The sequence below is a fragment of the Uranotaenia lowii genome, chromosome 3 (assembly GCF_029784155.1).
Source record: "Uranotaenia lowii strain MFRU-FL chromosome 3, ASM2978415v1, whole genome shotgun sequence".
NCBI lineage: Eukaryota > Metazoa > Arthropoda > Insecta > Diptera > Culicidae > Uranotaenia > Uranotaenia lowii.
In genome coordinates this window covers 264,204,324-264,216,516 of record NC_073693.1, presented here as the reverse complement: position 1 = coordinate 264,216,516, position 12,193 = coordinate 264,204,324, and the positions used below count along the sequence as shown (strand labels likewise).

The window sequence follows — 12,193 nt, the reverse complement described above, 5'->3', positions numbered from 1 at the left end:
ATGACATCTTAAGAATGAATTGAAGATCTAAAGACAGATTTGATAAAGTTTTTCTCATGGATGAACTGCCTCCATAGTATGGCAACCCTAACTTTTGTTTTATTCCACAAAATTATAATAAACATAGATTTTTATAAAACTTCAGCTTTGTCGTACGGAAATTATTATTTTCTAGCAGTTTCAATGAAATTATACGGAAATATAGCCCAAAAAACAGAAATTTTGTTCAAAACATAAATAGGCGCATTTAGCCCACACGGTTTGAGGTTCGCCATTTTAGACAACACTTACAATAATATCGTTTTCTAGGAAACAGAAGAAAATTTTAACATAAAAATTACTCCATTGTATAGAAAACAGATGCCTGCACACGTGTATATAGTTTTTGTACACATATTCTTTGTGATATTTGATTAAATCAGTGTTCTGCTTAATAGGCGCATATAGCCCGCTCCTCCCCTACTTTAACATTTTGTAACTATCATGCTTGCATTCGAGAAAATTCGGTATCAATTCCCTTTGGAACCTTTGTTCAGCGAAATTCGAACTTTGGAGGCACGCGTTTAAGTAGATATCGGACTTTTGGTTGCATGGGCACAGCGAATAAATGTTGATAGAAACATAATTTATGTCTATGTGGTGATTTAAAAATTATCACTAAATGAACACTATAATTAATTTTTAATGTCATTTCATGTTAAAATAATAATAACATTTTAAGAGCAGAAAATTTTGAAGTTATCCTCAGCTTTTTTCCTGAGCTTGTCCATACTAGCACTAGGCTTACAACTAAATTCGAATGCCCCTTAGTATGCAACTACACATTTGAAAAACCAAATATTTAAGAAAAGTGTTTGGTTAAAATAGCTATGAATTCAAAACTGATTGTAAAGTTCTAATATTTTATTGGTTTCTGAAGATTTTTGCTGTATGATGAAATTATAAAATATAATATTATTATTTTCTATCAATTCTGGTATTAGTTCTTCAATTTCTAAGTATACAATTTATTCTAAAAAAAGACTATTGAAATCTGTTTCTGAGGTAGGGGGAAAGGTTTTCTAAATTTGCCTATCGGATTAAATGACCCTACGGCTGTTTGATGAAATGGCTGACTAGACAACTTATCTGACCAATGCATTTTGAGGGTGATACGCTTAGAATATAAGGCAAGAAAGAATTTTATGAATTCACAAATTAAACAAAATTTAAAAAATCATACAAGATTTTGATACATTTTGATGTAATAATTCGACTTTTTAAAATAATACGTAAAAAAGCTTAAAATAAAAAACTAGGATGGTTTTTGTTTCTTACTTAAATGAACATAAGAAATTAAACATATTTCAGCTTTTGTGGAGGTTTAATAATGATTATATAGTGGAATAATAGAGTGTTTTTGTAGGCTCCCATCATGTTTGTAAAATGCCTCCATCCTAAAATAACAAGTTAAATAGAATAAAAAAATGATTTTTATTTTTGAACCTTCAAATTTAAGCTCTGAATAACAACTTAAGAGAGAATTGAAGATCTAAAAATAGATTTGATAAAGTTTTTCTCATGGATGAACTGCCTCCATAGATTGGCAACCCTAACTTTTGTTTTATTCCATAAAATTATAATATACAAAGATTTTTATAAAACTTCAGCTTTGTCGTACGGAAATTATTACTTTCTAGTAGTTTCAATGGAATTTTCCGGAAATATTGTCCATAAACAGAAATTTTGTTCAAAACATAAATAGGCGCATTTAGCCCGCACGGTTTGAGGTTCGACATTTTAGACAAGACTTATAATAGAATCGTTTTCTTCAAAACAGAAGAAAATTTTAACATAAAAATTACTCCAATGTATAGAAAACAGATGCCTGCACACGGGTATATAGTTTTTGTACACATATTCGATGTGGTATTTGATAAAATCTGTGTTCTGCTTAATAGGCGCATATAGCCCGCTCCTCCCCTATGAAGCTTTTCCATTATTTCCATTAATTTTCCATTTATTTTATGAATTTAAGAGAACATCAACTTTCTTAGCCTTTTTTTGCCAGACAATTATTGTTTAGATTTCAGTTATTGGATGAAAAATCGTAATCTTGTAATCAGCAATGATCACGATCTATTTAGAAGAAAAAATAGCTTTTTGAACTCTAGGAATCAAATTACAATCAATCAACATTTTAGAAAACTTCATCTGAAAAATGTTGAAAGTTTACCATTGTTTTGATAATATGGTATTATGAAGTTCATATTACACTCTAACAATTCATGTATTGGAAATTAAATTTTTTTTTTTTGAATTTTTTTCATGTCAGAAACATTTTAAAGTTTTAAAAAAAGATCTTCAAATAGCATTTTGTGAAATTTTTCAAACAAAGTTCAATAACTCGAAAAATTGTTCTGTTAAATTTTTTTTGAGCTTTTAGCATAGTTGGTTTGCTCCATTTAGCACATTTTTCGAGAACATTTGATCTTTGTTAGTCATTCCAGTTTCCAGATATAGCTAAGTAATCAAGTATCCCCAGGGATCAAGTATCCCTACCCCTACAGATTTTGCCTGGATAATCTGGTTTCAGAGATACAACGCATTAAAAATTCGCTCAACACTTGAAGAAAATTAAATAGATATTATTAATTTTTTTTCTGATTTCAAAAAGAAAATTTTGTTCAGTAAATTTTAATCGATTACAATTTTGTTGAAGACTGCAAAGCGTTTTGACTTTAGCTCAAAAGGAATACAAGATTAATTTTGGTTCGAAATGAGTTCAGAATTCCAGTAACGGAGAAAAATACCAAAGTGAATATTTCCATAGTTTTTATCCAGAAGTCGAATATACTGAAGGTTCGGGGGAAATTCATCATTAAGTTAAAGCCTCTATTTCCTAAATTGTTGAAACATTTGTTTTTACCAAAACAGTGCACAAATTTGCCAGATCAATTTTTACTTATTTTTAAAAGGTTTACAAAAAATGCTGATGGAAGAAAAAAGATACAATTTAGAATTCAGTGAATAAGTGAAGAAGTAAAATCAGTTCTCTCATTTCTTGCATCTCGGAAAAACGTGATTTTTTTTTCTCTTTTTTTGCGTTAAAACGTATTTTGAATTATTGCGTTTAACGCTCTAACTTGAATTAAGGAATCTAAAGAAGAATTTGCTGTTTTGCAGTACTTGCATTTTTCATCCGTAAAAGGAATATTTGATGTTATAGCTTTGAAATGAAATAAAATTTAATCGGATTCATTATTGAAATAATGATTTATAAGAAACTTTGCTTTAAATCAGAACCTCATTTTTTATTTGGCAAGCTATTGAGGAAATTGAAATTTCAGTTGGAATACTCAATTGGAAGTTTTTATTTAAATTTCAATTAGATATCTATGTTTCGGTAAGATAAGTTCTTTATTATTAAATCAAAGATATACTTAAATGTTTTTATTAAGATTATAATTTCCCACAAATTTGAAAATATCGTAAAATTCACAAAAAATCGCAATAGAAAACGTCCCATTTCTCGAAAATACATTCAAAAATCGATATCAAAACGATATTTACATTTGCTGTACATGATGTTTGAAAATTATTTGTTAATTATACATTAAAAAAACATATTTTCATAATTTTATTCGTATTTTGGTCTCAGAAAAACTTTCACATTACCGGATTTTTTCTTTATAACCATGACCCAGACAACCAGAAATCGTATTTTATTTTACAGATTATATCGTATAGAATGTTATTTAAACTCATTTTCGTATATCTGCATCTACAATGTGCGGCCCATGCATAATCTTTATCGTATTTAAATACATTGCATGATTTTATTACGACAATTCAGTCAAAATCAATAATATGTGTGCCAATGTACCTAAATGGCCTCCAAAATGATGAGTATATACTGGTTTTTCTGCATTATAGACGATATATTTACACGTATATTTGCACGTGTATTTGTGTTGCAAATTTGAAATACCCACCGAATGGTTTTTGGGGATTTTTCAGTTTTTTGTTTAAGAATAAAATTTTATTTACGTTTGAAATTTTCAAAATCAAACCAAGTTTTTCCCAATTTTAAACTCAACATGTAGGATTTTAAACGTAGAAAATTTAAGATATTTTAACCTTAGACTTAGTTATTGATGATTATGTGGAAAAATTTCATGTTGATCAATGTTAACCCGTTTACGGTACTTCAGTTTCACAATCTTTATATTTTTTTTTTTTTTCAAACTTTTCATTTTCCTAAAAGTTAAACGAAAATGCAGAATTCTAAACTTCAGAAGTTGAAGTAGATAAAAAATTCAAAACCATTTGCTCGTGTAAATTTAGGCGTAGGCGGGCACATTGATGACTATTTTTTTTCAAGTTTCATTTACATACATTATTGATAACTAAGCCCCAATTTTTGAAGTGAACAGTAGACAAATAACCAGCAAATTCAAACCTAACATTCTGAATAACTCAGCAAAATTAACATTCCCACGGAATCTTTGAATATTTAAAAGAACATCAACTTGGAAAATTTCAAAGTTTTGATAGAAATTTGAGCGTTTTCATGTTTTTTGTAGCGGATTTTTTTCACCCCGAGACCGCACATGATTGTGAAAAACATATGCAATTTTGATAAATGCTGTTTTTAAAAGGTACTGCAGAACTAAATCCACTAAAATTCAACGTACCGAAAGACCTTTCCATAAATAAAAAGACACTTAAGCAATCGCCAAGTTGCTGACACGGGTAATGATTGCCCTAATTAATACACCTGTTAAGACAAGTTAATTTATTGGTCCCATCAACGAGAAGTGCAAAGGAAAAAGGTGAACGAATCAAACACAATAAATATGAAAAACATAACAACGAAGCGCCGTATGTTTTATTGCCATATGCGCGCACCGACCGGAACTGATAAGAAGAGAGGAACAATCCTTTCGAAGCCCGTTCTGTACTTTTGTGATTTTCCCTCATGTGGCGCTAACATATTTCTGCGTCACTGAACCAAATTCTGAGACACAAAAATCAAAATCTTATCAGTCGAACGCACTTTCCGGTGCATTTAAGGTATCAGTTTAATTTACTTGACTCGTTTGGGTTTTTTTTTGTTGCTTCGCCATTTTTCGTATTAAAACCTCCCGGTCGGTCGACGCCTAGCCAATCGGGCAAAGTGGAAGAAGTTTTTCATCCATCGAAGAAATCTCAATGTTTTGCTCTCCTTCTTTCAGGGAGGCAACAATTAATGGCAAGCAAAACAAACCGAACGGCGGGACGGGACAAGAATTTCACGTAACAAGTTCAGAATTGATGACACTTTTGCAGCATATTTACAAGCTGTTCGGAACAGAAGAAACGCATTACTGGCGACATGGCAAAATATTTCGCGAACTTAAAACCCTGGCAGTCAGAATCTGTCCACCGAAACACTTGTTTGTCAATTAGTCGTTAAAACAGGGGCAGTTTTAAAAAGGGCAATAAAATATAAATTGATGTTACAAGTGCCACAAACGACACAAAGATGTGTACAAGTTCGGCCTGATCCTGCCGGATGCTGCTGCAGGGGGCAAAGAAAATTAAAAATTCGAGAAATAAAAGGTAAACAGCAAATATTTGCATTTCAATTGATGATTCAGGTGAAAGGAACAGTCACACGCACAAGAAATAAATCTTTTCTGTTGCTACACCCAAACATGAGGTTGCAGAACTTCTATGCCGCTCGACGCTAACTCTATGCCAAAAATGCGCTTTTTTATATTTATTTATTTAATCATTGGGATTTTTAAACATCTATGGGGTCATTCATCCCGCCAAAAAAACATGCGCTGAAAGTCTACTGTACCAAAGTTTATATGATTGGAAAAGCAAAACTGGCATAAATACGTGAACTCCCAAGCAAAATGATGCATGACCATAACATTCAAGAGAAACAAAAAAAATAATGGGATTTTGATTCTATTGGATTATTTATCCCAAAACATAAAAAAGTGAGAATCAAACCCAACGCAACATTTATAGATCAACTTGCCAGTCCGATAATTTAACCATTGCATCCACTGAGAAAGTAACGAAGGTTTATTGTCATAGTCTTTTGCCTCGTCTGATCACCAAAAAAAACGCACTGCGTTTGACCGATGTTTTGATTTTCATCTTTCTTTGTCTTCGATGGGAATGATATGGGAATTATATGGAAATTAGAAAAGTATGGAAATGGAAATGGGAAAAGAGAAACTAATTCTATTGCCGGTTTGCAAATACATGCACGGTTGCATACTAGCCGGACATCTTGCCGGGAGTAAGAAACAAAGAATTTTTTGATCAAATTCCGTTTGCATACTCACACAGCACTCGGTGCGTCATTCGAAAATATTCTTACTGGCTGATTGTTTCCATCCTGCTTTATCCTGTGATGGGTTATGGAATATGTTATATTTGGTTTCTTTCAAACACACGCAATGTGGTTGCACTAAGGAGAAAATAGCAGCGATAACAAACCTTGTGAGTGCCGGTTCGACATAGAATCTTATGCCGATAATTCCACCTCCATTACTGGAGTAAAGTCTGATTTGTGGGTGTAAAAGGAAAAGATGTAGACTGGTGGGGAAAAGAAAACGACGGAATACTGTATGTGCAGACCTGTCCGGAGCTCTGAAGCCCGGAATTAGCACTGGTGGCCCACCGAATCACTTACAGCCGCGGGAATCGCACGCACTACTCGGCTGGCTCGCTTGCTCGCCGACTGACTGACTGACTCGCGTACGCGCTCGTGTCGAATGACGAAGTGTCGGTTTTATCCATTCACACATCCCCCTCCTATCCAAAACAAAATATGATTGAAAATATTGAAAAAAAAATACTATCTCATTCATTTTAAATGGTTTTTCTCAAATTTTTTCAAGACCGCAAACTCAAAGAATTGATAGAGTGTATGTAAGCAAGGTATTTGAATGTTGAGCTGCATTTCGAGTGATATCTCAAAACTCTCGCAATGTCTTTAGAGAACTCTCTCAAACATTAAATAGATTCACATTCAAAAATATTAATGAGAGGTAAAAAAAACCAACGAAAGACCTGACCTCATTTGTAACTCTATTGACAGACTTTTTAATGCTATTTAGGTTGCAATACGATAGTTTAAGGTAATTTCTTACTCACTTTGCAAGATAATCATCGGAAAATCTTACTTTCGATGCAAGGTGCAATTTCTAACATCAATTGGTCCGTTCTCAAGACGTGTTCATCGATCAATTCAAATATCAGTAAAGGAACTGTTTCATACATTTCCTGCAAGCTGCCCAGTGTATCCCCTCTTCTGTGTTCAACCAAACAGTTAGCTTGACTCCTTTTTTTTCAAGAGACCTTCTAACCTCGTCTTTCAATTTCAAGCTGTCCAATAAATATGTTCTCACTTTTTTTGTATTCAATTGTAGTGCAAATCTTATTCATATCTCAAGCTTTAAGCCGTGACCTTGCTGTTATTTCAATTCAAGAATGCTTAACGTATTTACTCGATCCGTTATCTCGACTCGCTTAGTATTGTATACTCCTATCTGCTTTATCACTAACTTGTTCATTGAAATGTAATGAAATATTTTAGTATAAAGCCCTTTATAATATCGATACGTTTTAAAATTCGTTCTTATCTCAAGCTTTCCTTCCAACTCGCTTAGTTTCCAATGAGATGCAATACTTTAATTGTCTTTTCAACATCCCTTTCAATTTCAAGCTGTTATCTCAACACGATTGAATTGATTTTAATCAGTACGTTAAGGCTGCCCTCTCCACTCGCCTTTTAATTTCTACCTATACTTGTAACACGCTCAAAATTTATGACAATACTTAAAGACTGTCCTCTCAATTCGCGTTTCAAATCCCAAGCTGTTCTCTCCATTTCAATTGATTTCTTCAGGCTGTGCTCTCAACTCAGCTTTCAATTTTAAGCTGTCATCTCAACCCGCTTAAAATTTTTTATCGATTTTTTCAGGCTGTCCACTCATCACGCCTTCCAATTTCAAGCTGTCCTTTCAACTCGCTTGAAATTTTAATCGATTTATTTAGGCTGTCCTCTCAACTCGCCTTTCTGTTTCAAGCTGTCCTCTCAACTCGCTTGAAATTCTCGTCAATATGCACTGGCGGTCCTCTCAACTCGCCATCCAATTTCAAGCTGTCCTCTCAACTCGCTTGAAATTGTTACCAAAACGCTCAGGCTGTCCTCTCAACTCGCCTTTCAGTTTCAAGCTATCCTCTCAACTCGCTTGAAATTAACGTCAATATGTTCAGGCTTTCCTCTCAACACGCCTTCCAATTTCAAGCTGTCCTCTCAACTCGCTTGAAATTTTAATCGATTTATTCAGGCTGTCCTCTCAACTCGCCTTTCTGTTTCAAGCTGTCCTCTCAACTCGCTTAAATTCTCGTCAATATGCACTGGCGGTCCTCTCAACTCGCCATCCAATTTCAAGCTGTCCTCTCAACTCGCTTGAAATTGTTACCAAAACGCTCAGGCTGTCCTCTCAACTCGCCTTTCAGTTTCAAACTGTCCTCTCAACTCGCTTGAAACTAACGTCAATATGTTCAGGCTGTCCTCTCAACACGCCTTCCAATTTCAAGCTGTCCTCTCAACTCGCTTGAAGTTGTGAACATAATAAAGCTGCCCTTTTGACTCGCTTAACATAACATATTTATTATTTTTTCAAGCTCTCTTCTCAACGGACTTGAAAATTAATCTGAATTGTGATTTTCTTCTTTTCGGCATTATTACCGAATGGCACGTTGCCTTTCTTCCACTTTGACCGAAATTGCTTTCGAAAATCTTCCAACAGTGTTGCTTTTCTTAATCAAGTTTTGAAATGTTAGGTAATCTAACTTCTCATTTTTCCCGTTTTTTTGCAATGGGTTAATAATAAACTGTTTGGTTTTCAACCTCGTTTGATGAAAATTAATTTAACGTGAATCGCATTTGTTGTTCTTTTTCGGTTTGCTTTATTTCTAATTTCTCGTCTTTTTCTGTTTCGTTTCTGAAAAATTACCTGCCACGGTCGCCAAATGTGCAGACCTGTCCGGAGCTCTGAAGCCCGGAATTAGCACTGGTGGCCCACCGAATCACTTACAGCCGCGGGAATCGCACGCACTACTCGGCTGGCTCGCTTGCTCGCCGACTGACTGACTGACTCGCGTACGCGCTCGTGTCGAATGACGAAGTGTCGGTTTTATCCATTCACACACTGTATAGAACCGAAAAAAGGAAAATACTTAATTTGGTGATTTATATCCCTAAATATCTCATCTTTTTGTTTTTTTTTAATATTTCGATTACTATTTTTGAGGGCCACGATACAAATTTAAAGTAAAATCAAGTAAAACTCGCATTTTCTGTGGAAAAAAGCCTAAAAAAATAGTATGTTTAATGTTATGAAAAAGGTTTTATTTGAGTTTTATTTCTATCTTTTTTTTATCTCATTAATTATTGTGAAGGATGATCAATAAAGGTTTTAAAATATCATTAAATAGGCAAAGAAATTAAATTGTGGAAAACTAAAAACCTCAGATTTAGTTATAAAATCAATTTTTGAGTTTCTCCTAGGAACTCCCCGACAGCTATAAATGCATTGAAACTGCTGCCTTCAAATTATAACTCTGAATTAATTAATTTAAATTTTTTTATGAAGAATTCTAAAAATATGAAAATGATTGGTTCTTTCCCCTTAAATGCATAGTGTTGTTTAAAAACACTCATATAAATCGCAACATCTCGAAAACGCGTGGATATTTTGAGATATAAACCATCGCATTGGGTGACTACACATATCTTGCACTGGCTGATACACAAGCTACAACTCATAATTAAAAGCAACACAGGATGCCAAAATCACCAATTTCAAGTGTTGATAGCAATGATAAGTATGAAACTTTAATGCATACCGTGACAAGTCAATGTAATCATAATGGGGATAATCTTTTTTTTGCCTTTCTAACAGAAAGGTATAGTTATCGGTCGATTTGGGAGATCCTTAATTTTGGGTCTTAGATATACCTTTATAGGTACCTATCGAATCAGCTCGACGAGTTCTGTCGATGTCAGTGTATTTGTATGTATTGGTGTGATTTTTTTATAAACTTTGTCACTACGTTTTTGCGAAACTGGGAAGTACAATAAAAATGATTTTTGTCTTAAAAAATTTGATTTTTTTCCCTCTTCAATGTATAAAAGAAAGAAAAAAAAACAAAATAGTTTGAAAAATAAATTTTCATAGTAATTATCATCAAATCATCACTCCAAAAAACGTGTCAATTTGGCTGGCTAGCCACAACCAGCAATCACTAAAATCAAGATTATCGTATAAATGACGTCAAATTATAGATGACGTCATAGACACGATGGGCGCGCTCACTACCTTACACAAACGATGAAGTTAGGAACGACACCTTTCCCTCCCACTCAGAATTGCTGACTTATAAGTAACTGAGTGGGAGGAAAAGAATGCTTTTAGAAGCCCTAATAATTTTATACATTGTTTATGGTTCAGCTTTACGCCGAACCATTCCAAAAAATTTGGAGCCAAGCTCCAAATACTTAAATTTAATTATGGTTTTCACCAAGGGGTACAACCCCGAAATTAGTATGTAACAGTCATGAGTACTTGTGGCTAACATCGCATGGTACGGAAGCGATTGATACTTCGATGTTCGCTAGCAAAGGTTGCTCTGTGAAGGAGATAACGACGGAGGGATGCGTGCGGGCGGACGAAACAAACCATCTCAATTTCTCTCACACGCTTCTTTTTTATTAACCATAACCATACTTAATTAATAATCTAAAATGGTTTAATATGGTTACTTTTGAACGATTTTTTTTCGTAGAAATGTCAACCATGATGTTAGTTCTCATGTAAAAATAAGAAAAAATTGTTTCATATTGTGTTCTTTTAATTTATATTCATGTTCTGATTGATTTTGAACGGTATGTTTTTTTAATGATCAATATTTAAGAAAGTGTACAAAGTACAGACAAGCCAGATATACCACCACAACATAGTATTGGGTAGGAAGAGTGAAATTCACTGCATCAATTTTGCATCAAATTTATTACCATTCCGCAGAAAACAGCCATTTTTTAAAATAATTGTAACCTTTTAAATAAAAACTTTCAAGAATAAATTTCATATAACTAACTATATAGTCAGTTTTTAGAAGATAAATTTAAGTTTTCTAAGTTAGTGGCACCATATTGAAAAGTATATAAGCTTGGCTACCTTATACCAGTCCACCAAGATTTGTAAAAATAACGTCTTGAATAATATAAAAACGTAATTCCATGAGAACTATAACATATTTGATTCTGTCATTTTGACTATTTCCAAGTTTCCAACTAGTTCCACATGTTCCACATTCCACATTTTAGATTAATCGTAGTTGTTAGAATTTGGGTAAGATTAAATTATCAAAATTTGGTTCAAAATAAGAAATTGATTGTGGTTACAAATAACGAGTTTGTAGTGATATGATGGGTAATGATATATATGCCTTGAACGTCAGTATGATAGTGAACACCAGAAAGACCAACAGATTGATCCACATTTCAAACTGCGTCATTCAGATCTATCTGACCACATCGACCAGCTTGAAGGAGGTCTTAATTTCTTCATTATCGGACATTTTGCGTCTGCTGTTAGCCAACTTGTTAGCCCCCTCAATCGGGCTACTACTACTGGTCACTTCATTTTAAAGGCCTTCCAGCTCGATTATCGTATCCGACATCCGTTCATTCGCTTCCGTTTTAAGTTTTCGACATCTTTGGATGGAGATCGTCTTGAAAAGGTGTAACAAATGTTTTCGACTAATTTCAAGCAAAAAAGTTTCAAACTTCTTACCGCTAACTGTTATGGTAAAAGTGTTTCGAACTCTAACGCACCCAGGTATTCCGCCTCTACCATGGTCGTCTGTTAACATCGTCGTCTGTCATTTTGTCGCTCAGAGGAAAAATGAACCTCTGTGACTTGCAAGTACATCTGGAAAGTCACTCCAGGTTTGGCTCCCACCTGTCATGCTGAGATTTCTTTCCGGTACAATATTTAAACTTTAGGCGATTTTAATATCTATTATCGAATATATGAATATTTGATAGTATCAAATATTTAAGAAATTTTTGTTGTGGGGGGAAATAGCCTACCAACATGTTTCTACTGGATTCAAATCATTCGTCCCCGTTTGG

General features: G+C 33.8%; 1 protein-coding gene across 1 annotated transcript in view; it reads left to right on the top strand.

Moving 5' to 3' along the window:
- LOC129758618 (uncharacterized) overlaps window positions 1-12,193 on the top strand; it is a 334,389-nt gene that overhangs the window by 49,290 nt on the left and 272,906 nt on the right. The gene's annotated exons all lie outside the window — the stretch shown is intronic.